Raw genomic sequence first — 25,296 nt, 5'->3', positions numbered from 1 at the left:
GAAGGCAATTAAAGCAGAAATTGCAGGGACATACACATTGGCAAACATATATTTATATATATGGGAATAATAAAGAGTGGGAACCTATAAACTAAACGTATAACTTATGATAACCTAAAGAAAATTAGAGGAAGGAAATAATAAAGAAAAGCAAGATGAAACAGAGAAAAACAATGAATTCAAAATGTCTTTGAAAGGCTTATAAAATAGTCAAATTCATCACACAACTAGTCAAGAAAAAAATTTTAAAGGGGATATCATTACAGGGACAGTAGGGACCTTTTCCAGTCTTTACAGAATGTTAGGAATAGTTTAATGTCAGTAAATTTGAAAACTAGGTTGCAAGGAACAAAGTATCAATACTGATCAAAGGAAAAATAGGCAAACAATATCTATTAAATTAAATTCAGTTAAAAGTCTATCTCACTACCCTTGTCTTTTCATATCCTTGCCTTCCCACAAACCAAAATATCAACACGAGCAGGTCCAGACAGTTTTATAGACAACTTTTACTAAATTTCCAAGCAACACAAAAGCTCTGTCTTACACAAACTGTTCCAGAGAACAATAAAAGGAGGAATTCTCCCAAACTCATGTTTTATGAGGCTAGGATGACCTTGATTCCAATACATGACAACCGAAGAAAATTATAGCAGATTTCACTTATTAACACAGATGCTAATATACTCCACATAGAATAAACAAAGTCTTTCCACCTTCTTTGTCCCACAGTGACCGAGAGGAGTTCCTCAGGGTAGATGTGAACCAGCCTTCTTCAGTCATCCTTTATCATCAGACAAGAATGTGAAGTGCTGGTCACTCTCCCCCAAAGAGATCAGATGGGCCCCATTCCCTGGAACTGCGACCACACCCTCCACCCGAGGCCTTCAACCTCCTCCTCCATGATCAGAAACCAAGAGGGGACTTACCAACATCAAAGGACTTCAAGTGGACCTAAGTCTATGCTCCCCCACACCTTTCTGTTTCTTTTAACAAGATCAAGATAGAACTCTGAGTGCTCCACAGAGCTTGGAAGTCACCACTCCATCCTAACAAGTACGAAGCTAACAGAATGAATAATCAACAATGTTTCTTGTGTCCTAAGAGAGGGGAGGGCAAACCATTGCCCCAGTGATTGCAGAGACAGACAGGAAAATCCAGGGAGTCATGGCTCCCTGGAACAGACTGTCATGAGCCCAAACTGCAGCAAGGAACCAATACCAGGGAACTGTGATCGCTGATGTGCTGGAGACTCAGTGCAGACAGCTCTAAGAGTGAGGGACGTTGGGAGACCCAGTCACAGGGGGCCCCACAATTTTGTGAGATTACCTTGAGGAGCTCGTCCAGGTTTTCACAGTAAATATCACAGAAAAATTCCCTTAGACTTCCAGCAGGAGGAGGGAAAAAGGAACCATTTTGAAACACGACACATCACTCTGTTCTTCTTAATAAAACATGCCCTCAAAAGAAATGAGTTAACAGAGCCTAACCTCCTGGAGTATTAGCAAAGCCTAATGACCTAAGGGAAGAGAAATACTTGACTCCAGCCTCCTCTAGTCATATGTCCCACCTAAGCAAGGAGAAAAAAAATTAGGAACACTAGTGAAGTTCCAGAGGCATAAAGCTCAATAAATGGTTGAGATCTAATCATAGGGCCATAGACCACTTTCCCTCCCCCCACATCTTACCACCACATTACTAAAGACCTATTTACAGCCGTTCCTTTTATTCACCACATCATGTCCAGCTATCAGGAAAAAGCTACATGAGATACCAAAGACAAAAACACAATTTAAAGAGAAAGCAAGCATCAGAACCAGACATGGTAGGAATGTTGGAATTATCAGACCACAAGTTAGAAATGGCTATGATTAATACACTAAGGGCTCTTAATGAATAAAGTAGACAGCATTGCAAGAACAGATGCGCAATATAAGCAGAGAGATGGAAATCTAAGAAAGAACCAAAAAGGGATGCCAGAGATCAAGAATATTGTAACAGAAATGAAGAATGCCTTTGAAGGGTTTATTAGTAGACTGGACAAGGCTGAGGAAAGAATTTCCAAGCTAGAGAATATATCAATAGAAACTTCCAACTCTGAAAAGCAAAGAAAACAAACACTGAAAGAAAGAAAGAAAAAAAACCAATATCCAAGGACTGGGGAAAAACTACAAAAGACACAACACACACAAAATAGGAATATCAGAAAGAAAAGAAAGAGTAATGAACAGAAGAAATATTGGAAACAATAATGACTATGAATTACCCCCAAATTAATACCAAACCACAGATCCAGGAATCTCCAAGAACACCAAGCAGGATAAATGCCCCCCAAAAAAGAACTATACATAGGCACATCATTTTCAAACTACAAAAACAAGCCAAGATAAGAAAGCCAGAGGAAAATATACACCCTACTGATAGACAAAGATAAAAATTACATCTGACTTCTCCTGAGAAACCAGGCAGGGAATAAGAGAATGGAATAAAATACTTGAAGTGTTGAGAGAAAACACCCACTATCCTAGAATTCTGTACCCTGTAAAATTATCTTGTAAAAGTGAAGGAGAAATACTTTCCAGGCAAACAATAATTGAGATAATTTGTTGCCAGTAGAACTGCCTTGCAAGAAATGTTAAAAGGAGTTCTTCAGAGGGAAGGAAAATAATACAGATAAGCCAGCTGGATCTACATAAAGAATGGGAAAGCATGGAAGAAGGAAAAAAGTGAAGGTAAATATGATCTTTTATTTTTCATACTTTGAGTTGATCTAACAGATATTATTTATTCCAAATAATAATAACAACAATGTGTTCACTCATATCTGATTATGTATACATTTTATGCATATATATGTATATATAATGTATATATTCATATATGTTACACTTAGGTATGCTTATATATGTGTGAAATGAAGTAAATCAATGACAAAAGGGACAGGAGAGAAGAATTAGAATCATTTTGTTGGTGTAAGGCACTCACACTTATATGGTATTATTTGAAGGTGGAAATGGACTTGGGTTAGTTGTAAATATATATTACAAACTCTAGAGCAACCACTAAAAAGAAAAGAAAACTAAAAAAAGAAGTATAACTAATATGCTAAGAAAAGAAACTTGAATTATATAAAATTATATAAAATAAAATCACAATAGGCAGAAAAAGATGAAAGACAAAAGGAACAAAACAAGGGCAGCACATATGGTAGATAGTAATTCAACTGTATCAGTAATCACTTTGAATGTAAATATTCTAAATGCACCAATTAAAAGAGAGAAATTGTCAGAATGGATCCAAAAAACTCTCAACTATATGTTGTCTAGCAGAAACCCACTTTAAATATAAAAACACATATAGATTAAAAGTAAATGGATGTAAAAAATACATACCATGCTAACACTAATCCATGGAAAGCAGGAGTAGCTATATCAATTTCAGACAGAACCTACTTCAAAATGAGGAAATTAATCAGGAATAAAGAAGAGCATCACATAGTGATTAAGAATAAATGCTCCAAGATATAACAATCCTTCACACATATGTGCCTAAGAATGGAGCATAAAACTATGTAAGGCAAAAACTAATAGAATTGCAAGGAGAAATAGTTGAATCCATTTTCATAGTTAGAGACTTCAACACCCCTCTATCATAAATGGTCAGACACAGCAGGCAGAAAATCAATAATGACATAATTGAACTTAGCAAAACCAATAATCAGCTGGATATAATTGACGTCTGCAGACTTCATCCAAGAGCAGCAGAATACACATTCTTCTCAAGCTCTCATGGAATATTCTCTAAGATAGACCACAGTCTGGACCATAAAACACACCTTAACAAATTTAAAAGAATGGAAATCACACAAAAAATATCTGTCCTCAGACCACAAATGGAATTAACTGGAAATCAATAACAGAATAACTGGAAAATCTCCAAATATGTGGAAATTAAACACATTTCTGAACAACAAATGGGACAAAGAAGAAATATTAAGAGACATTTAAAAATATTTTGAACTAAATGAAAATGAGAATACTACTTACCCAAATTTGTGAGATGCAGTGAAAGCAGTGCTTAGAGGGAGATTTATCACACTGAATGCAAGTATAGAAAAGAAGAAAGATCTAAAATCAGTAGTCTGCATTTCCATCTTTGGAAAGTATAAAAAGAAGGGCAAATTAAATCCAAAGTGAATAGAATAAAAAAATAATAAGAATTATACATTTGTCTAAACTTATAGAATGTATAATACCAAGAGTGAATCATAGGGTATATTAGGAACTTGGGTGATTATGACATGTCAATGTAGGTTTGTCAATTGTAATAAATGTACCACTCTGGTGGAAGATTCTGGTAATAAGGGAGGCTATGCGTGGGCCAGGGCAGGAGGTAGATGGGAAATCTCTGTATCTTCCATTCAGTTTTGCTGTGAAAATAAAACTATACTAAAAATAAAAAACTCTTAAAAAAATTAGAACCCAGACATCCATCCACCCTTTCCCCTCCCCGAAGTGTAATAGCCTCATCCCTGTTACCCATGTTGTATCCATTAACCCTAATTTCATTATGTCCATTATCCCCAGTTACCACTACAAAACAGACTTCTGAGTTATCCCTCAACTCCATCACTCAAACCTCTGTAAGATTTTATGAATGTCTCTATTCTATTCCCATCTCCTAAATACTCCTCAGTTCTTAAATTCCTTCTACAATGATCTCAATTATTATTGTTTGCCTATATACTCAGAATCACCTTTAAACATCCTTTACCTTTTTGTTCTTACAACAACTTGACTCTTCTCTGAGATGTTGCTACCATACAGCCAGCCCTCTTAATTGGAGGAGGACTAAGTGTCCTCTGTGCCCCTCATTGTCACTTCTAAACCATTCTCCCTTCCTTCTCCCTTAAAACCCCCAGGACTGAATCTCATGGCATCAGATTTTACCACTGCTACAATTACTTGTTGCTATCATCAACCCACTCCCCTTCACGTCTCATGTTTATAGCTCTTCGATCACCACCTGCAACATTAGTCCTATCTTAATTCTTGGTGATTTCAAAATGCATACAGATGATTCTCCAACACCCATTAATTACTTGAATACCTTTCTTCAGATAATCTTATCCTAAGCACTCTTTTGCATGGTTATACACAATTTACATTTCTACAATTACACTTTCTAAATAATTTCAGTTGAATGCATTCCATTCTTTGACCACCATCTTCTATTTTCCTAGTTCTCTCTCCCTAATACCTTGATTCCAATGATAGACACTATAGACACTCAATAAATATTTATGGAATATTCATATAAGTGGCTGAATATAATTCATCACATTATCAGATGGAGAGATCTGTGATTACTGTTAACACAGCAAAAAATAAGTATTTGAAGAGTTAACACCTGATTTTTAGTATGAATTTTTAAGCAAACTAGGAATAAAACAGAATTTTTTAAATTTAACAAGTATTTCTAACAAAACCTATAACTAATACATTTTAGAAATATGTTTATTGATCAAGAGAAAGATGCTTGTTGTCACAGCTTCTGTTCAACATTGTATCCATTAATTCCTTGAATTAATGGTCTTACACTGATATGATGAGACATTTTAAAAATAAGTACCATTAAAGAAAGAATGTCATTGTTGACTAATACTATAATTGGATAAAAAATTTACAGAGTGTAGAAATAAAAGAACAAATAAAAGAGTATATCAAGTTAGCTATTTAGAAGAGAAATATATATAAATTGGTACATTTATTATATGCCAGAAACAATCAATTTAGAAATGCAATTAAAAATGCATAGATACCATTCATAATAGCAACAAGCATTATAGGATATGTAGGAATTGATTCAACAAAATACAAGCTAAATTTCACAGGAAGGAAAAGGAGACATTATTAAGGAACAGTTAAGATATCAAAATATATGGGGAGATATACAATATTTATCAGTAGGAATATTCAAAATCTAAAATATGGCAATTCTACCCAAATTAATCCATAAATTTAATTCAATTCTTAAAAGAAATTTCACACATTTTTAATGGAATTTGATAAGCAAAAATTAACATGGGATTTTAAAATATCAAGAAGAGCCAAGAAAATTTAGAAGAAGAAGTCAATGCTCACTCTTCTACAATTTCAAAATTTGGATTATTTACTATAAATATACAGTTAATTTGTTGGTAACAGACAAATAGATAAAAGACACAGAATAGAAAGTCTAATCAAACACATATAGAGGAACTTTATATATGTCAGAGGTAACAACATAAGTCAACAAGAAAATCAGAGACCAGATAATAAATGTTGGGGCAAATGCTTATCCACACAGAAAAAAATTGAATTATATCTCTATCTCATATTTTTAAATAAATATTGTATGTAAGAATATTCTAAATATAAGTTCAACAATTTTTAAATTTAGAAGCTAATGGAATGAAATATATTTTCTTTCTCCAAATAAGAAAGAATTTCATAGAAAAGATAAAAGGCCAGCCATAAATAAAAGATTATTTGTCAGCTTTAAAATTCAGCTTAAAATTTCTGTATACAGGGTTACCATGTTCAATAAAATACAATGTGAATGACGTCTGAAGTTGTGTATATAAATAGTACTGTCCTGATATATATATATTTAATAAAGAAACCAAGAAAATATTTTAAAGCAAGCCACAGACAACAAGCTGGAAGAAAATATTTCAAAACATGTAACTAAAAAAGGAATAAAATAAGGATATATCAAGAACTCTCTAGGTTTGAAATACAGAGACGAACAACCCAATAGGAAAATGGGAAAATGGATAATGACCTTTAAAAATCTCAGAGCATTAAAAAAAAAAGAGAACCTAGATTTACAAAAATCAACCTTTACAGAAAAATTAACTCAAAATTGATCATAGACCTATATGTAAAAATGCAAAACTATAAAACTTCTAGAAGAAAATATTTTATAATATCTATGTGACCTTCAGTTTGGTGATGAGATACAATGCCAAAAATACAATTCATGAAGGAAAAGATAGAATAGTTTGACTGTGTTAAAATTAAAAACTTCTGCTCAGCAAGAGAAAACAGTAAGAGAATCAAAAGCCACATACAAGAAGAAAAAATTCATAATATCTGATAAAAGACTTGTATCCAAAATATACAAAGCACTCTTAAAACTAGAGAACTTTTTAAAAAGTCAACCTAATTTTAAAAAATAAGAAAAAAATCTGAACAGACAGCTCACCAAAGATATATGAAAATAAGCATATGAAAAGATGTTCAACATCATTTGCTGTCAGTGAATTGCAAATTAAAACGAGATAACTCTATAAACGTTTTTAGATTACTGCAATCCAAAACACTGACAATAGTAATTTCTGTAACCATTCAGAACAATAGGATCTGGCAGGAATGAAAATGGTGAGTTACTTTGGAAAACAGTTTGACAATTTATCACAAAGCTGAGCATAGTCTTTCCAAAAAATCTAGTGATCAAGTTCCTAGGTATTTACCAAACTGATTTAAAACTATGTCCACACAAAAATCTGCATATAAATATTTACAGAAGCTTTATTCATAATCTCCAAACCTAGAAATAACCAAGTCATCCTTCAAGAGGTGAGTGTATAAATGTGGCACACCCATGCACTGGAATACTATTCAGTAATTAAAAGGAATGAGCTATCAAGCAATGCAAAAACACAGATGCATACTGCTAAGTGAAGGAAGCCAGTATGGAAATGTTACCTACTGTATGATCCTGGGTATGTAACATTCTGTAAATGACAGGCAGAAAGATGGTATAAACAGATCACAGGTCACCAGGCATTTGGGAAGGAGAAAATGTTGAACAGATGAAGCATGAGATTTTTTTAGGCAGTGAAATCAATCTGTATGATAATGGTAATAGTGAATACATGACATTATGTATTTGTCAAAACCCATAGAAATTTACAGCACAGACAATAAGCGTGATTGTAAGTAAATTAAAAAACAGTTATCTGGTGATGGTGGGGGGGATGGATACTAAGACAGGATGTGTACAAAGATGTAAATTTACATCACTGAAGAGAGTGGGAAAAGGGGCTGACCTCAGTTAACTTTGGAAATGAGTGGCATCTGGAAGACCAAAGCAAAAGAAACTGCATATAAGCACTGTATTCCAGTTGACAAAGCTGTTTCCCATCAGCCTTGGGTTAACAATTCTGAAACCATTAAATATCTAGACTGTAATTGAACAATTAGGCAATAGATGATAATGATGGAAATCAGATTTCTCACTGTTGGACTGGGAGGGTACAGACAAGCAAGAAGAGAAGTCTAGAATGATCTCCACAGTATTAGATTAAAGTTGGAGAGATTAGTATGAACTCATGTTTAGCTTAATATAGATGTAGATGGATACATATAGAAATATTTATAGATATATACATAGGTTAGGCACACATGTATTTTCTTGTTCTGTTAGCTTAAAGGGCCTAGAAGCAATGACACCCCAGTAATAATGAGCACACCTAGCACCTGGATCTTGGTTTCTAATAACAATTCCCAATAAAAGGAACCAGAGCTCCTCGGAGACGTAGCTGATTCTAAGGCAGGGACAGGGAATATAAAAGATGAGCCTGGAGCACCATGTAGTTCCAGAAAGTAAGGAAGTACTGAAAAGAACCATAATGATGGGAATACAGCAAAGAGGTCCAGCAAAGTGCCAACTGAAGGCATTCCCAACGTCAAAGCTGGGACCATTTGAGCAATAAACAAATAAAATCATATTGGTTGTAACCCAAAGTACAAAATAAATATCTGCAAGTTCATACTAGTAAAAATTATTAAATGAAAAAGTTAATGAATGAGGAAAATAGAAGAGTGTCCCCATGTAGAAGAACTCCAAATAATTTATGTAGATATTATGTCCTCAAAAAGGTGGGGCATAACTACTCACTCCTTAAGTATGGGCCACATATGTTCACTTTCTTACAAAAAGTACACTATGGAAGAGGGGAAAAAAGAATACAGTGGAAGAACCTGACAAACACTACCACAGCCAGGTGATCAACATTAATCTCAACAGTGATAAGTCATATTCATAGCATGTAACCTTGGTCTGCTGTGATGAGAATGGCACTCTCCCTTTGTGTTATTCTTCCCCAAAGCAACCATAAACTCAGTCTGAGTAAAACATCAGACAGATCCCGACTGAGGGATAGTCTACAAATATCTGACCAGTACGCTTTAAAACTAAAGGTCATAAAAAACAATGAAAGTCTGAGAAACTGTCATATCTCAAGGAGACAAAGGTTTTGTTTGTTGGATAAGTTCCTTTTATATTTTACAGGTAGAAGCCTTTTGTTCAAATATATATTTTGTAAATATTTTCTCTCAGTCTATAGTTTATCATTTAATTATCTGAATCGTGTCTTTCCTAATAGTATATTTAAAGAACAGAGGTTTTTATTTGTGATTAAGTTCAGTTCACCATTTCTGTTATCTGTGTTTTAGTGTGGTAAGAAATTTTTGCCTAAGAAGGAACAGTCTTAATGTTAGTGAAATATATCTCCTTTAATATCAGAAAGAGACAATCTGGGTGGCTAAGAGATGGGCAGCAAGTCAGGCTGACTGATAAATGTAGGCGCCTCTAGGTGCCTACAGGTTCAGGACGTTTGAACAAATGTACTATTCTCACAATAGGTCCTTTCAGTGAAACCAGACCAGTGAATATCCTACACAGACCCAAGTCTTCATGTTACCTGCTTCTATGCTAGGTAGACCATTTCTTTCCTTAAGAATTAATAGCAATAACTTCCATTCTGCATGTTCCTTTGCCTGTTTTAAAGTGTCTTTAAATCTTTTAAGTTATTTGGTCCTCACAGCCCTGTAAAGTAGGAATGAAACTTTCCTGTTGAGAATTTAAGTGACTTGCCTAAGACCACACAAATATTTTGTTATAAAGTCAGGATTACAGTCCAAGTTACATGACACAACACATGGTGTTTCCTGCCTTACTTCCATAAATGCTTGAGTAACTGAGGCTAAGTCTAAGTTCTCTCTATGGACATGGTCAGGACAGGGTGGAGAGGTTTGGTTAGAGAAAGACTATTCGCACAGAAGGTTGGGGACAACCTGATAATGAATCATCATCCCATGTCAAAAAAAGAGACATTCTGATACAGTGGGAAATTAGATAAATGCGAGCTCTGAATCCAGTTTGTCTTGCTTTAAAAAATTGTCTTCTGAGTCAGTTTGTTCCCCTAACATATTTGAGATGAATAGTCTCTTACTCATTAGAAATGCATTTCTCAACATCTGACAATGAGTGTTCTAATAATATGAGCGTAAGTTTTTGGAGCACTTACGTATCAGAAACTATACAGTCCATTTTACTTACTGCATTTAAACCTCAAAACATCTCTATGATGGTAGATAATCTCATCCCAATTTATCAAAAAATGAAACAGATTATGTTTGAGATTATCTGTTGCCTGAGCCCCCACAGATCATATGTTGGGGACCCAAGACTATCTGACTCAAACCCATGCTCTCAGGCCCTAATCTATATTGCTTCTCATGTTTAAAAGGAGCATATTAATTTTTGCTACATAAAGTTGCCTTGCAAACTTGAAATAATCACACTGAAGTAGGCTAGAAATACTTATCTATCCAATTTCCTCCACTTCTTGGTGTAAGGGAGAATTAAAGTTCCCAACCCAGCTTGCAGGTGGAGGGGGGATCTTAGGACTAGTTCTTACCAGTGGATTATGGACAGAACAGACTTGTGCCACTTCTGGGCTGGAACATTTAATTGTCAGTGCAGAATCTTCCAGTTCTCATTTTGTCTAGGAGATTATGGAAGTGTGTGTTGAGATGTAAGTGCCATGATATTCAAGTACCCTGGAATGTTGAGCCAGCACACGGAGGACAGCTGCTTTGCAAAATTTTGAAGTGACTTTGTATGAGAGAAATAAACTTTTCTTGTCTTAAACCACTGCGATTTGGGGGCTGCTTGTTACCATAGCAAAACCTAGTGCATCCGCATCTATACAACATAGCACCTGGGTGGTACTGAAGGTGGTCATATTTTAGTGGTGGTTGGTCTTAATGTTATTATCCATTAATAACATCAGCCATTTCCCTAAAGTAGCCCTTTGACCCCTCTCCCATAGACAGGCAAAATAATATTTTCATAATCATCGTAGCAGAACTAAGATGATGTATATGTAAAACATAATTCAATGACATGGACAAGGAGTGGATACATTGTCTGGAGTGATCAGAAGTCAAAGCATCAGATAAACAGCCTTTCCCTTGAGTTGATTCTGGGGCTCTCAATTTACTTGCAAGTAATTATAAAGGCATTACATTCATAAGTATGAATGGATTACAAACCCTTCCACCACCAAGTAAATGTAAGCAGACTTCTTGATCTCTATCAGGAAGGCCTCCCCCCTTAACAAGTTCCACACTGCAGACAAACCCTTTTGCCATCTGCTCGAATGGCAACACATGGCAAGAGTCTTCATTTGAACACTTAGCCCTTGGTAAGGAAAGACAGCATGGGGAATTCTTTTTATAAACCACCCTCTTGGCACACAATATGTGGCTAAGATTTGCACTTTGTCCCTTGTGTGAAATGATCTAGTTTGATATGAATGTCACTTTAAATGCATGTTTATGAGATCATACTTACATATGCTAACCACCAGTGTGGTTCCCAGTGGTGATGGTGATGGTGGCAGGTTCCCCACACTGCCGTACTGAGGATTTTAACTGGGTGATGATATCAATGTTTTCTAAGCTACAGAAGGGAATGAGCCATCTTTTAAAGCTCTGTAGACTTTCTCCACTATATTTGCCCCATGTTGGGCTATCTTCCTCCTCTCTGTTCTTTTTCAAGCTCTTACTGACCCTTTAGAGTTAATCTCTTCCAAGACAATTTCTCTGACCACCCCATGGGTCTTAGATAACTTTTCCTTGTTCTGTTTATCCTGTGCTTACCCCTTTCTCAGTATGATACAAAGGATATTCATATGTGATGTGGCTACATATGATACTAGCAGAGCTTCTGCTGTCTGAAAGAAGTTTAACAATGTTTCAAAGTTGTATCATCGGGCACATTTTTCTGGGCCATGGGCACCAATTTTTTAGATGCAACTTAAAATATAAAGCAGAACATCCCGCTAGGAGATTCAAAGCATTCTCCTCCCCCTGGAGAGCACATATGAGATGATTTCTGAAGAAGTCACTAGAGAGGACTCAAACAATTTGAAAAACTCTGAGATGAGAGAGGAGAAAAGATAGAGCAACATAGTCCTTTTACTAAGAAAGAAAGCAACTTGCATTATGCAAAGTACACTTCATGAAATGAAGGTCACCCATGGGTACCAGTGGATAAGTGGCTATATACTCAGAACCTACACTTTGATAGAGCGTATTGACAAAAGCTAAGAATTCAGTGTGACTAATAAAAAAGGTCCCAGAATGAGACAAGATAACTGGAATGAGAACAAGCATAGTATATACCAAAGATGATACAATATCAATCATGAACAGGTGCAGCTTTATAATTCAGATGTTCACACTAGAATCTTAGTTGTGCCAGGAAGGATGAGGAGATTTTTCAAAAACAAAAACAGGAAAGAAATTTGTCTTATAGTCAGTTGTATATGATTCATTTTTAAATCCTTCTATAAAAATATCCTTATAAAGGAGTAGATTACATGCTCCCACCTGTTTAAATCAAGTTTTGAGGGCAGATATGAATAAACTTAAGTAACTCATATACCTTATAGAATCTTGCCTTAAGAAAGTACTTTTATATATGTGCAGGACGCATTTATAAGAATGCTCATGAACAGTAGTATTTATAAGATCAAAATGAAAATAGGAAATATTAGAGAGCTCTTAATAGTACAGTGGATAAATAAATTGTGATATACTTACACAATGGAATATCGTATAGCTGTTAAAAAGAATGAACAATATCTGTATGCAATAATATGAATAAATCATAATAATATATAATTGAATGAAAAGTAATTCTCAAAATATTACATAGCACATAATATATATTTTTATGAATTTGCAACAACTGAAACCAAACTATATGGTTTACAAAGGAGGAGGGGCTGGGACGTGGTAGAAGCACCCACGTGGGGTGGGCAGTCCGGAGAACCGGGAGGTGCAGCTCTTGAACTTGTGAGCTGCACCCTATGATCTAGTCAGGTTGGCATATGTAATTAACCATCCCAGTCTTTTTACCAATATCTAGGTTCCAATTGCTTTCTGTAACAAAATTAGAGACTAAAAACCACTGAAAGACATTTTCTACAAAAAGGGAAACTTTTAATTTTTATCTTCCTTTATTTTCCCCATGCATAAAATAAGGTTGGCAATAAATTTATTTTGCTGATTAACTTATTTCAGCTTGTTAGATGTAAGATGAAAGTGTACATATTATTAAAACATATTAAACAGGTTGCTAGATCTAGAGGTCATTTTCAAAAATTGCTCCTTCATAGCATAAGCTTGAATGCTCTCTAACACAGTGTATCCTTTTTCCTGCAAAAGGAAATGTATATATTTAATATTACCTGTGATACTGATGTGATTGCCTTTCTTCTCAATAACTGGTGATCTGATGAAAATGAGAATGTTTTCAAGAAATCAGAGTAGTTTGTCACTGGTAGATTCTGCTTCAATAACCAAAGTAGCTCATTTTCATAAGTAACCAAAATAACTTAGTTTGTAGTAGTAATTCTTCCGCTACCACATTAAATCCCAGATAGTTCTCCAAAGGTGGATATGAGAGTAAGGACTGTTAGGAATTGAAAACTTGACAAATGTTTATTGATTTAAATTGGTCCCATTTACATTGCATCCTAGGTCACAGGCCAAATAGGTAGAAGGACATAGCAAAGCCCTATTAACAACAGTAACAAAACAAGAGTTAATGGATTTCCCATATGCAAGTTGTTTTGATCTTTACTAAGAAGTGTTTATCCACTAGCAGGGAACCAATCAAGTTCCCTGATTTGACTACTCGTAACAGGGGGGTAAACAAGAAGGACCCCGGTCTGTCTCTCAAAAGCAGCAACCTTTCACTGTACACAGTGCAAATGGAAAGACAGGTATGCATGTGACTTGTTATTGATGCTGTACTCTTTGAATAGCATTGGTTAGTTATGCCAGTTCTACATGGCAAATGACATAGCTTTCTTAATTGACCGCAGGTTCCTCACAGAAGATGTAAAACAGCTTTTATAATGTCATAAAGTTTGATGTGTGCTACTCCTTGTCAAACACCACATTTCAGTATTTAATTAGAAAACAAGGACTAACATCCCCTCCAGAACATTATTATTTTATATTACATTGAATGTTTCTGAAAGAATCACATGTTCTTAGGAGATAAAGACTGATTTTCTAACCTTCTTGTACAAGTTTAAGAAAATAAATGTGGAGACTTAATAATTGAAGGGGAAAAGAAACTATAATGAGGTCACTATGAAGGATGGTTGTTACCTAAGGGGGTGAGAAAAGAGCTACAGAGGGACAATCACACAGTATGATTTGGTCAACATTCTAATATTCTAGTTTTCATGTGGATGGTGGGTGCATTGGTAGGAAAAAAATCTAGTTTGATTCCTAAAAGACTTCTTTAAAACCAAACTAAAACCTTTAGACTATGAAGTTGGAAAGTAATGAGATTGTAAATGTTTTTTCAAGCTGAAAAAAATTACTTTTTGATCATACAAAATTAGTTGTGAAAATATTTTTAAAATTTTCTAATTAACATCTGTCTTTTTAAAGAGAAGAGCAGAACTATGCAAAGAGGGGGGAAAATGTCCATTTTAAAGGACTGAATAAAGAAAAAGCCAAAAATCTGATAAGTAGTTTCTTGGGAATAAACATCAGCAGTTTAGATAATGTTTCACTTTATCACTGCAGAGTAATATAAATGGGGATTACTCAGCCAATTTAGGAATGTATTTTTTTTAAAATTGTGACCTCATTTTTAGTTTGACCTGTAAGAACTAGGTCAAGGATTTTTCATGTGCTTCTCCTCCCTGCCCCAAGCCCACTCACATCCAATCACAAACCTTAATTTCACAAATTGCCTTTACTACCTAAGGAACCTAAAGCATATCTGTCCCTTAGTTATGAGCAGTATTTAAATGAGATTAGAGAAGGTTTAATTAATAGCATATAAAATAAGTATTAGGTGTGCACTCAAGGTCATCACTCAAGGTCATGGGTAGAACAGGGTACATTGTTTTTCCAGTTCTTCATCCCAAGTCCTTTCATGTATATCCTGTCCAACTAATAAATACCATACCACTATCTCCTCTGCTATACAGTGACTCAGCTAGAATATAAACACTAACATGCAAAAGTCCTGTGATTATGAATGTCTGACTTGTTCCCCCATGCCAAGGTCGGAGATTCTTTCTCTTAAACCTGATGAGTAAAAAATTTGACCTGAGTTAACTGACTGTGTCATGGGAAGTAAACTGAGATATATTTTCCCTCCTCAGTTCTAGGTTAGAACCAGCAATCATTTCAGGGAAGTACTGTGGCTATTTCAAGAACATCTATGGGATGTCTATTTGACCACTGTATTCCCAAAATGTCACTCTAAAATCTCTTATTGACAGAGTTAGTTAACAAGATCAATTTTTAAATTGGGGACTGCTTAAATAAGTTAATTCCTCAGTGAACTTATCAAGAGAAGACCTTTTCCCCAGATTATTACTACATCTGTCCCTCAACATAGGAAGATGAGGTCAGGCAGAGAGAGAATTCAACAAATATTTCTTTTGCATTTACTCTGCAAAGCATTATCCTAGAAACTAGATAATAAAAGCTACCAGCTATTGAGTCCCAATTATGTACCATATATTTTGCATTTTCTGTATAGTTCACAACTCTACACATTGTTATGAAGTCTCATATTTACAGATGCACAAACTGAGTTGTCTAGGTTCATAGGACTAGAAAATGCTAAGCTGTTATTTGAATCTAGAGCTATTGCATTCTGAAGCCTGAATTTTTATTTTAAGATGGACACTTTTAAAGAAATTTACCAGCAAACTGGATAATTAGAGAACCAGTTCTTTATAAGGAAATTTCAAGAACATTTGGAAACTATAAAAGGTCAGATCAATCCCTTCTTCATCACCATCTGCTTATCATAACAACGTTATATTACAAACTGAAATCCTCAGCCAAGACCACCTTAATTGCCTGATAGGTTTGCTTATTTTTACCATATTCCCATTTTTCCCAATGTACAGACTCACCCTGCAGTTTATTACACTTTGCTGTGCATGGGTCTGGGGGTGGGAGTGAGTGGGAGAGACTTCCCATTCTGGTCTTCTGGGTTACAAAAGGTTGCCTAGTAAATAACACACCAAGAAGCCCATAAACATGTTATGTGAATGGCCTAATATCACACATATTAGCATTTATGGCATTTAGAAATATATTTTCTTAACAGCAAGGACCCAAACTACAATTCTGATCTAACACATTCAACTTTAAGAATATATGTGAACTATTGTTTAATAACCTATAGTTTCAAGAAATTAGGAATTGGTATCTTTAGGAAAATAAAAATAAGCTATGTGTATCCTATATGAAATTAAGTGGACAAAGAAGTTAAACTTACTTTAAGCTAATTTCTTTTCCTCTCCCTTTGAAGGCACACAGCCCTGGAAGGCTCATCTCCAGGTAGTAAAGAAGTGTTTGTTAGCAGTGGGCCAGAAAAAGCCATCTCTAGGACAGAGAAAAGAAAAATTACTTTGATGACCAAATGCAGGGTCACCATTTGAGACAGAAGGAGTGAATTTAGGAGAGCAGAATGGCCATTATAAAGAGCAGCCCAGTGAAGGGTGTTAGAAGGCAGTGCTTCCAAATTATAAAGTACATATAAATCACGGGGAAATCTTGTTAAATTCAAATTCTGATTTATGAATTCTGGGTGAAATCTCTGATTCCCAGGAGACATAAGGCCACTGCCCCTCAGACCACACTTGGTATATCAAGGTTAAAGGTTATTTGTTCTTTAACAGGGTCAACCATTTTTTGATAGTAAAAAACAAAGATGAGGGAAGAGCAGTCATGTCAAATGAAACTAGTACAGGAAGGTCAGTGTCATGGAATCTAAATGTGTATGACCACAGGAAGGCCAGGAAGCCACAGGAAGAACCCAGAATCCTGGGTCTGGTGGGCTCCTGACTCGTTCTAGATGGTGAACAGGTGTCCTCCAGGACTAACATAAGGAATCAATTATCTATTCTGTTCTTATAGCCAAAGGGACAAATACATTTTGGAGTATTATAATTTCTACATTCATTTATTAATTTATTCAGAAATGGTGTTTGAATACCATACATCCATTTGGCTATGGTCTGAATGTTTGCATCCCCAGTAAAATTTGTATGTGGAAATCCTAATCCCCAAGGTAATGAATGGTATTAGGAGGTGTGGCCTCTGGGAAGCAAGCAGGTCGTGAGAAGAGCCTCACACATGGAATTAGCGCTCTTACAGAAGAGGCCCGAGTGAGCTCCCTTGCCCCTTCTGTTATGTGAGGACATTTCCAAAGACAGTCATCTGGGAAGTGGGCTCTTGCTAGACATGAATCTGTGCACACTGTGATCTTGTACTTCCCAGCTTCTAGAACCATGGGAATTAAGTTTCTGTTGTGTATAAGCCACCCAGTTTATGGTATCCTGTTACAGCAGTGCCAATGGACTATGCCACACTGTGTGCCCTTTCTCTAGCTCTCTGATCTCTTTCCCCACCACTTCTGAAAATATATGAATATGGGATAGAAACTCTTGAACCAAAAATCTGTAACAAGGTTTAAATGACAGAAAGCACCAACAGCAGGCTCCTGATTAGATCTAATGAGTAAAACCCATCCTTCCCACTCAGATCCATCAAAACCTTCTTTCTCCCAGAAGTGTATGGGCTACTCATGCTTCTCTATTCTGCCTTCAATATCTTTCAGTTCTTCATTGTGTGCTATGAATATCAATGGGAATTCCATTGCTGGGAATCTCATTTCTGCTCCATGGTTATACCATCTACTTACCGAATTATGAAGCCTGGTGGTAAGCATGCCATTTGACATGCTCTCCATCAAAGACATCGAAATCATAGCAGCTGGACAGACACTGGGCATGTACTGATTGCTGTTGATGTGAGGAGCACCTGTCTCTTCTTGTTGGCAATTACCATCTGGTTGTCCCTTTACCACCCTTTTACATGATCCTTTCTCACAGAGCCCCCCATATGGCTCTATATCCACACCTCATTGCATGTAGTACAGAAGCACAGGGCTACTTTAAAATATATCCCCTTATTTGTAAAATAGCAAATACAGATAGGCTCACTTGCAATTTGTGTGTAAAGAAAGTAAGTTTGAGCTGGGTGGTAATTCTATCAAGTATCTAAACTCTCCATCCATCATCCCCATCCATCACCCATCCACCCAAAAACACCAAATGAGCATTAGTCATGGTCCCAAAGGAAACACAAGGGCACGGAAGGTAGACCCTGTCCTCAAGACATTGATAGTCTCTCAAGGTAAGACACACCAAATCCTTTTGCATTTAAACATTCATTGATTTACCAAATGCTCATGAGCACTAATTATATGCCAGACATTCTGCTAACTTGTAGGATAAGCTATGAACAAGATAGACAGGAGTTTTGCCTTTTCAAACCTCATGATACAAAAGGGAAGACAGAAAAAAAGGACATAGCAGCTAAGATCAAAACAGGAGACAGGGACAGACACTGAAGCAGATTTTAATATGCACAAATTTTAATATGTTGTACATACATTTCGATCCAGTTCAAAATATTCACTTTTCCTGTGAGTACTGCTTTGATTCACAAGTTATTCATAAATCTGTTATTAAACTGAATATTTTGGGACTTCCCTGACACCTTTTCACTAATGATTTTTAATTTAATGCCATAGGGTGGAATCACTTACTCCTGTTTTTTTATTCCCCAATCTGCCATTTCTAAAAAAAATTGTGACTTCTTACTGGTGACTTTATACCTTTTTCCAGTTCTCTAGCCAGCAAACTCCTATGCATTCTTCAATGTCCAACTCAGATACAATGTAAAAACCTATAATACTTTCTCAAACTCTGCCAGATGAAATTTGTAGCTTTCTCTCTTGTGCCTGCAAGGCCCTTTCCATGTACTTGTCTAAGAGTTCTTATCACACTGGGCTGCAGTTTCAGGTAACTAATCTGTCTCCCCCACTAAACTCTGAGGTCCTCGAGTGCAGTGATGAAGTTCTACACAGCTTTGTTGCTAGAGCCTGGCACACAGCAGTTTCTTGAATGAATGAATGAATGAGTGAATGAATGAATGGAGTCAGTGACAAAGCCATTTAGTTTTGAGCCCTATTCACTTTGCTCATCCCTCCAGTTCCCAGAATGACTCAACTACTGAAAACAAAGATGTGAATATCAAGAAAGAAAGGGGAGGCAGAAATAAGTGTCTTTGTGTGACAGAAGCAGGGATGCAGCAGGGCCTTGCAGGTATGGCAGGATGCCTGCTTTGTGTCCAGGTTTGCTCTGCCTGTAGGAGCTGGGCTGGCAGATACGGGCCAGGCCTGGGCCTTACCTATGCAGATGGTAACCAGGCCCGCCTGTGAGTGAGTGCAGCAGACACAAAACAGAGCCATGCAGGTGCTGCCCACTCCAGCTGCAGGAAACCTCTGGGCTGGACTTGGGAAATGATGTCTGCACCAGGCTTGGGTCTAAGTGTGCACAACAGAGTGTATTCATGCGCGTGTGTGCAAGGGGGCAGAGGAGGATAGAAGAATGGAGCTGAATGACTACTAACTCTGTACTCACTAGGAAAGAAGATCCAGCAGCTTCCTTATTTCCATCCTTTCTAAATTCAAATCATACACTTTTTTAGTGATCTGATCTAAATTTGTCTCACCTTTCCTTAAATCTGTGCCTATCAATGACTAATTTGTCATAGAAATTTGCACTTTTATCACATTCTGTCACAGAAAAGGAGGCTCCCCCTACAATATTACATGTCTTTTAGGAAATTAGCTTTATAAAAAGAGAAAAATACTGAGCTTCAGTGGAAGATTTTAGGCAGCAGCCAACAAATAAGGCAGGTATGTAATTATCTTCCCAGGTCACCTAGTCCACACAATGTGCTCTCCCATGGCCCTCAGAAATAATTGAAATCATCACATTCTATGATTCAATATTATGTGCACTGTTCTAAAGAAGAAGCCACTAGGAGATCATAAGTAGGGAATACCTTCCTAGCAATCTGAGATCAATCACAAAATGCATACTCAGAACAGCCTAGGAAGACGCAAACGGAAATGAATGACTTCCCTGGGAAGAGTTAGACTTTTTGGGTCTCCCTCTGCAGCCCTGGGTCCCATCAGTTCTATACAAGCCTCCTAATGCTCCAAAACATCAGACCTCTTTGCACTCTGAAATAAAAACCCAAACTCTGTATAATCCCAAGTCTTTGGCAATATGTAAGACAGTCAGTCGGGCAGCATCCTGCCTAAAGGGATGCCTACTGGCTTGGCTCCTCCAATAAACTAATGTACTCTGTCCAGACCATATCTGGAAAAGCTTTCAGCTCTTTAATTCAGGGCTCAGTTGAAAACACAGGTGTCCCCCACTTTTCGAAAGTGCTTGTTAGGCCTCTTCACTTTTACAAAAGACCTACATTGGTACCGGTTTTCCTAAACAAAAGAAATCTGACGAGGATTTTTACTTTTAGAAAAAAGGCATAAAGCAGAAATAGCATTCAACATTTGTTTTGCAGTGAGCCGTTGTAAAGGCAGCGCACCCCGGAGCAGTGAGAGTGGCCCCGCCAAGCTCCTTCCCCAGGAACCACACTCCGCATCGCGGCAGCAAGCTGCTGGAGCTTTGAACTGCGTGAGCATCTGTGCTTCATCTCGATTTATTTTGTGCATCCGTTCACAAGATGTGCCCTAAGGTATCAAAAAAGCCTAAAAGGTTACTTTTTGGGTCTGGGAACACTAAAAAAATTTTCCATATAAATTAATGGTAATTGCTTCTTCACTTCATGCCATTGTAACTTATGGAAGGTTTTAGAGGAATGTTCTCTTTTCAGATGGCAGGGAAACCTGTAATTGGGCCCACACTCTCACTTGGGAACTTGGTAGAGTTAACCCTGGGTCCTTGTGGATGACAGAGGATGAGGATATGCTGTGCTGTCGAGCGTCTGTCCCTAACGGCTCCCCTCTAAGGAGCTGGTAAGAACCCTTAACCAACCGGTGTGGCTGGGGATCCAGGTGTGTGGGAATCCTCTTGTGTGCGTTCTATGCTGGAGTTCCACGGAGGGTCTGGAGCTGTCTGCTCCTTCCTCTGAGATTGGTGTTTAAAAATACAGGCTGCATTGTTGATTCAATAGGAGGATAGCTTTCCTCCTACATGCCCTGCAAAGCGATGGCTGTATTTCTAAGAGACAGTTTCGAGACCAGATCTGCTGTCTGGTGCTCCCTCAGAAAGAACGAAACTGAGCTGCTTTATACCCTGGGAGGAGGCTGTTAGTTTGTTTGAAATGGCTCCCTCTAGACTCTGAATCATGAGAGAAGCAAGCCTTTTTGAGTTTGACCCTAACATACTGACTACCTGTTCTTCAAGATCCTAACTTGCAGCCTTTTGCTGGATCACCTGTCCCCAAACAGAACCTTTTACTTCCTTCTGCCCATGCTTTTACTTTTCAACTGTTTCACGAAGAAAACTGATTTGTCATTAACATCTAAAAATAAATTCAAATCCTATTATGTGACACGACTTTCCATACTAGAGCATAGATTATCAGGAAACCAACAATAAAGGGTCTTCAGCAAAGCAGCTCCTTACCAAATGTTTGTTTTATTTACTTATTTGTTTGCTCATCAAACATTTCCTGTGTTCGTACCTTGCACCAGATACCATGCTAGACACTGGGAGACAGAGACAAGCAGACCCCTGTCTCTGGGGAGTTCATAGCCCAGTGCGATGACTTTCACCCAAGCAAGGAACTGCATGATGTTGGATGAGCCAGGCGAACTGCTTTCAAGGGCATCGTGCGATTCTGGGGAGTGATCTGTGTTGGAGTCGAGAGAGAAGGATGAAGAAGGATTGTGAAGAGCAGGCATTGTCGTCAGATACAAGGAAGCTTGAGTCATAGCCCAGGCCCTGCTCCTTATGAGCTGTGAGATATCTGGAAAATTACTTAACCTCTCTGAGCTTTGGCTTTATGAAATTAAAATGGACTTTCTCAGAAGATGAAATGAGATCATTTATAAAGCACTTAGCACAGTTGCTGGCACCTGGTAAGTGTTCAACAAATATAACCTATCCATTAATTTTATCATTATTATTTTATATGCAGTCTGGATCAACTTCTGACATCCTGGGAGAGGCTCTGTGCTGAAGACACAATACGGGGAGGCAGACAGTGGCCTCCTATCCAGATTACAGAGAGGACCTATGTTCTGTTTATTGGGAGCTGTCAGCCTGACTCACTTTGCTGTAAAAATAAAACCTACTTCTTTTCCGGTTGCTGGCTGGGAAATTCTACCCCAAGTTATCAGTTTACGATGTGCATGGCAGAGGCAAGACTGGGAATGGTCCTGCCCTCTTATCTGGTTCTCTGCCTTGGCAATGCCCAGGTCCTCAATTCCCTTTTCATTATGCACTCAGAGTTTAAAGCAGAGAAGACTGCATTTCCTCTTGTCACTCACATGACTGAGTCTGTCTCCTGGACAAGTGCCAGTTGTAAATGGCCCCTACTTTTCGCCCATTAATACTGTGTCTGCTTGTATGCCTATCTAGGGCTTTGTTTAAATATTAAGAAGAAGTGTGTCCAGACAGTAAGCACACAGAAATGTAGATGCATGGCCAAGAAAAAGAATGAGGCTGATATAAAATACAGTGGTACATAAATACTCAGAATCTGAGAAATCGTAAAGATTCATTCACTTCTCTTCACCCACGGATTTATTCTATATAATCAGGGTTGTGGGGGAGCCATGCAGTGCCCAGACACAGAACTAGGGAGAGTTTTTACGTGTAACCTATTTACAAATTCATTCAACATGCAAATTTGCCATCAGCCTTTCATTTCCTTCACTAGTCTTAGCAAGGACAGAGAGAATGTGAAAGCAGGTTTCTTCAGACATCTAACCCGGGCCACCTGGGATACTGGGAATCACAGTAATTGTGCCATAAGTATACCCTCCATCATCTCTAGGTCCTGAGCCAAAGTACAGGGGCTACAAGGGACACCAGTGTCCATTCATTCATCATTTAACCAACGTTAATGGGATTTCCATCACCTATAAAACTCTGTGTAACATTCTATAAGAAATACAGAAATGAATGATATCCTTTCTCCAGGGAGTTCATGGTCTGTAAGAGTATGCATATTACTCTAATATCAGATACAAAGGGATGATAAAAGGAGGAACAAAGATGAGTCAAAGTTATTAAAAGAGCCCAATGTTATCATGTAACATTATAGGCACTATCAAAGGTTTATTGCTAAAGAGCAGACAGAGTATTCATTATATGACTTTACCAATTGGAAACAAATGGCAACTTGAGTAAAAAGTTGAAAGTTTGAACCAAATATTTGCCTGTTGTTCAAAAGAAATATTGCCATGTGATTGTATACATTCACATCATCATAACTAATATTTCTAGAACATTTTACAATAAACAAAGTGTTTTTTAAGTGAATATTCAGAATCTGAGAAATCGTAAAGATTCATTCACTTCTCTTCACCCACGGATTTATTCTATATAATCAGGGTTGTGGGGGAGCCATGCAGTGCCCAGACACAGAACTAGGGAGAGTTTTTACGTGTAACCTATTTACAAATTCATTCAACATGCAAATTTGCCATCAGCCTTTCATTTTCTTCACTAGTCTTAGCAAGGACAGAGAGAATGTGAAAGCAGGTTTCTTCAGACATCTAACCCGGGCCACCTGGGATACTGGGAATCACAGTAATTGTGCCATAAGTATACCCTCCATCATCTTGTATATAGAGTATCATTTTGTATATAGAGCTACACAGTCCTATACATTAACATATATATATTTGTATTTGGAGATGTATTGAATTACAAGGCCACAATAACTTCCAAATATTCAGATACTGGAATGTCAGGAAGGCCCATTGTTGTGAAAATCAAACTTCAAAACATTTCTCTTTTCCTCAAATTAGAAGGTACAACATATCTGAAGCACCACATATCAAAAGAAGAGCTTGTGGATATATGAGGAAAGTACAAGTCCCTAATGCCAAAAAATAGAACCAAAATTTTTTAAATGGCTGATGTATTAGGTTTAAATACGTAGCATACTAAAATCCTCCAGTATATCACCAGCTTATCCACACATCAAATCTGATCCTGAAAACTGAAGGACCCAAACATCTTTCAATAGGAAAAAAAAAGCTTCCCAACAGGTTGGAAGCATCACATATACTCAGAGTGCACACTACTTGCATGTACTTCTTAATTTGGTTAAGTCCTGAGGCTTCTACTAGCAGACATTTGATGCCACAGCTGAGCAAAGGAAGATGGGACAGGATCTGGCAAGGTAGCAGTGATACCCCCCTTTCCTAAACGGAGGACAATTCTGATAGACTTTAGCCTTGTTAGTCAGGATTTTTGAGTTTTGACACTGATTGAGCAGAGATAAGACAAATAGACTTGTAAGCTAACTTGCCACACTACATTCTGTGGGATAAAAGTGGTTTTCAAAGGAATACTGATTTTGAGTGGGAGGTGTGCACACTCCCTCAGAAATCAATTTTGTAACTTTGAGCAAACATGTTTATAAAACAGCTGGTGTGAAATTACAAAACATTTTGATAAATTTCAGTCAGCATAAATTGTTTAAAATACCAGTAATAGGAATACTAATAATCTATTTGGAAAAGTTTAAAGGAAAATAGTTTACATTATTAAATACCAATAACAAGAAAGATGTCCAGAAGGGAGACACAGATATTGATTGAATTCAGACTATGTTAGCTAAAGTATGAATGGTAATACATCCTAGAAATACCACTAAAAGAAGAACAATAAGATGTATAATTTTCAACCCATTAGAGGAAGAAATAGGAAAAAGAAAATCACTTTTCCAATAAAGGAAGGAAAGAAGGAAAAAGAGAAAAGAAAACACTATGGCAAATTGAAAACACAATATTGCCATAATAGAGATTTAAATATTTAGAACTGAATTACAATGAAAGCAGTAT

General features: G+C 36.9%; 2 long non-coding RNA genes across 5 annotated transcripts in view; one reads left to right on the top strand and one right to left on the bottom strand.

Annotated features, from left to right (window-relative positions):
• The window catches only part of LOC108403824 (uncharacterized), a 251,403-nt gene that overhangs the window by 93,922 nt on the left and 132,185 nt on the right, over positions 1 to 25,296 (bottom strand). The gene's annotated exons all lie outside the window — the stretch shown is intronic.
• LOC140844383 (uncharacterized) lies at positions 140 to 23,698 on the top strand. 2 transcript variants are annotated; one of them, XR_012122603.1, is made up of 4 exons: positions 140 to 2,732; positions 20,835 to 21,008; positions 21,147 to 21,288; positions 21,970 to 23,698. It is a non-coding gene; the product is annotated as an uncharacterized lncRNA (long non-coding RNA). The 2 variants fall into 2 exon arrangements; XR_012122602.1 differs by having other exon boundaries at positions 21,147 to 23,698.

This window comes from Manis javanica, chromosome 1 (assembly GCF_040802235.1).
Source record: "Manis javanica isolate MJ-LG chromosome 1, MJ_LKY, whole genome shotgun sequence".
Lineage (NCBI taxonomy): Eukaryota > Metazoa > Chordata > Mammalia > Pholidota > Manidae > Manis > Manis javanica.
The sequence above is the reverse complement of the archived record's forward strand: the minus strand, read 5'-3'. Positions and strand labels throughout refer to the sequence as shown.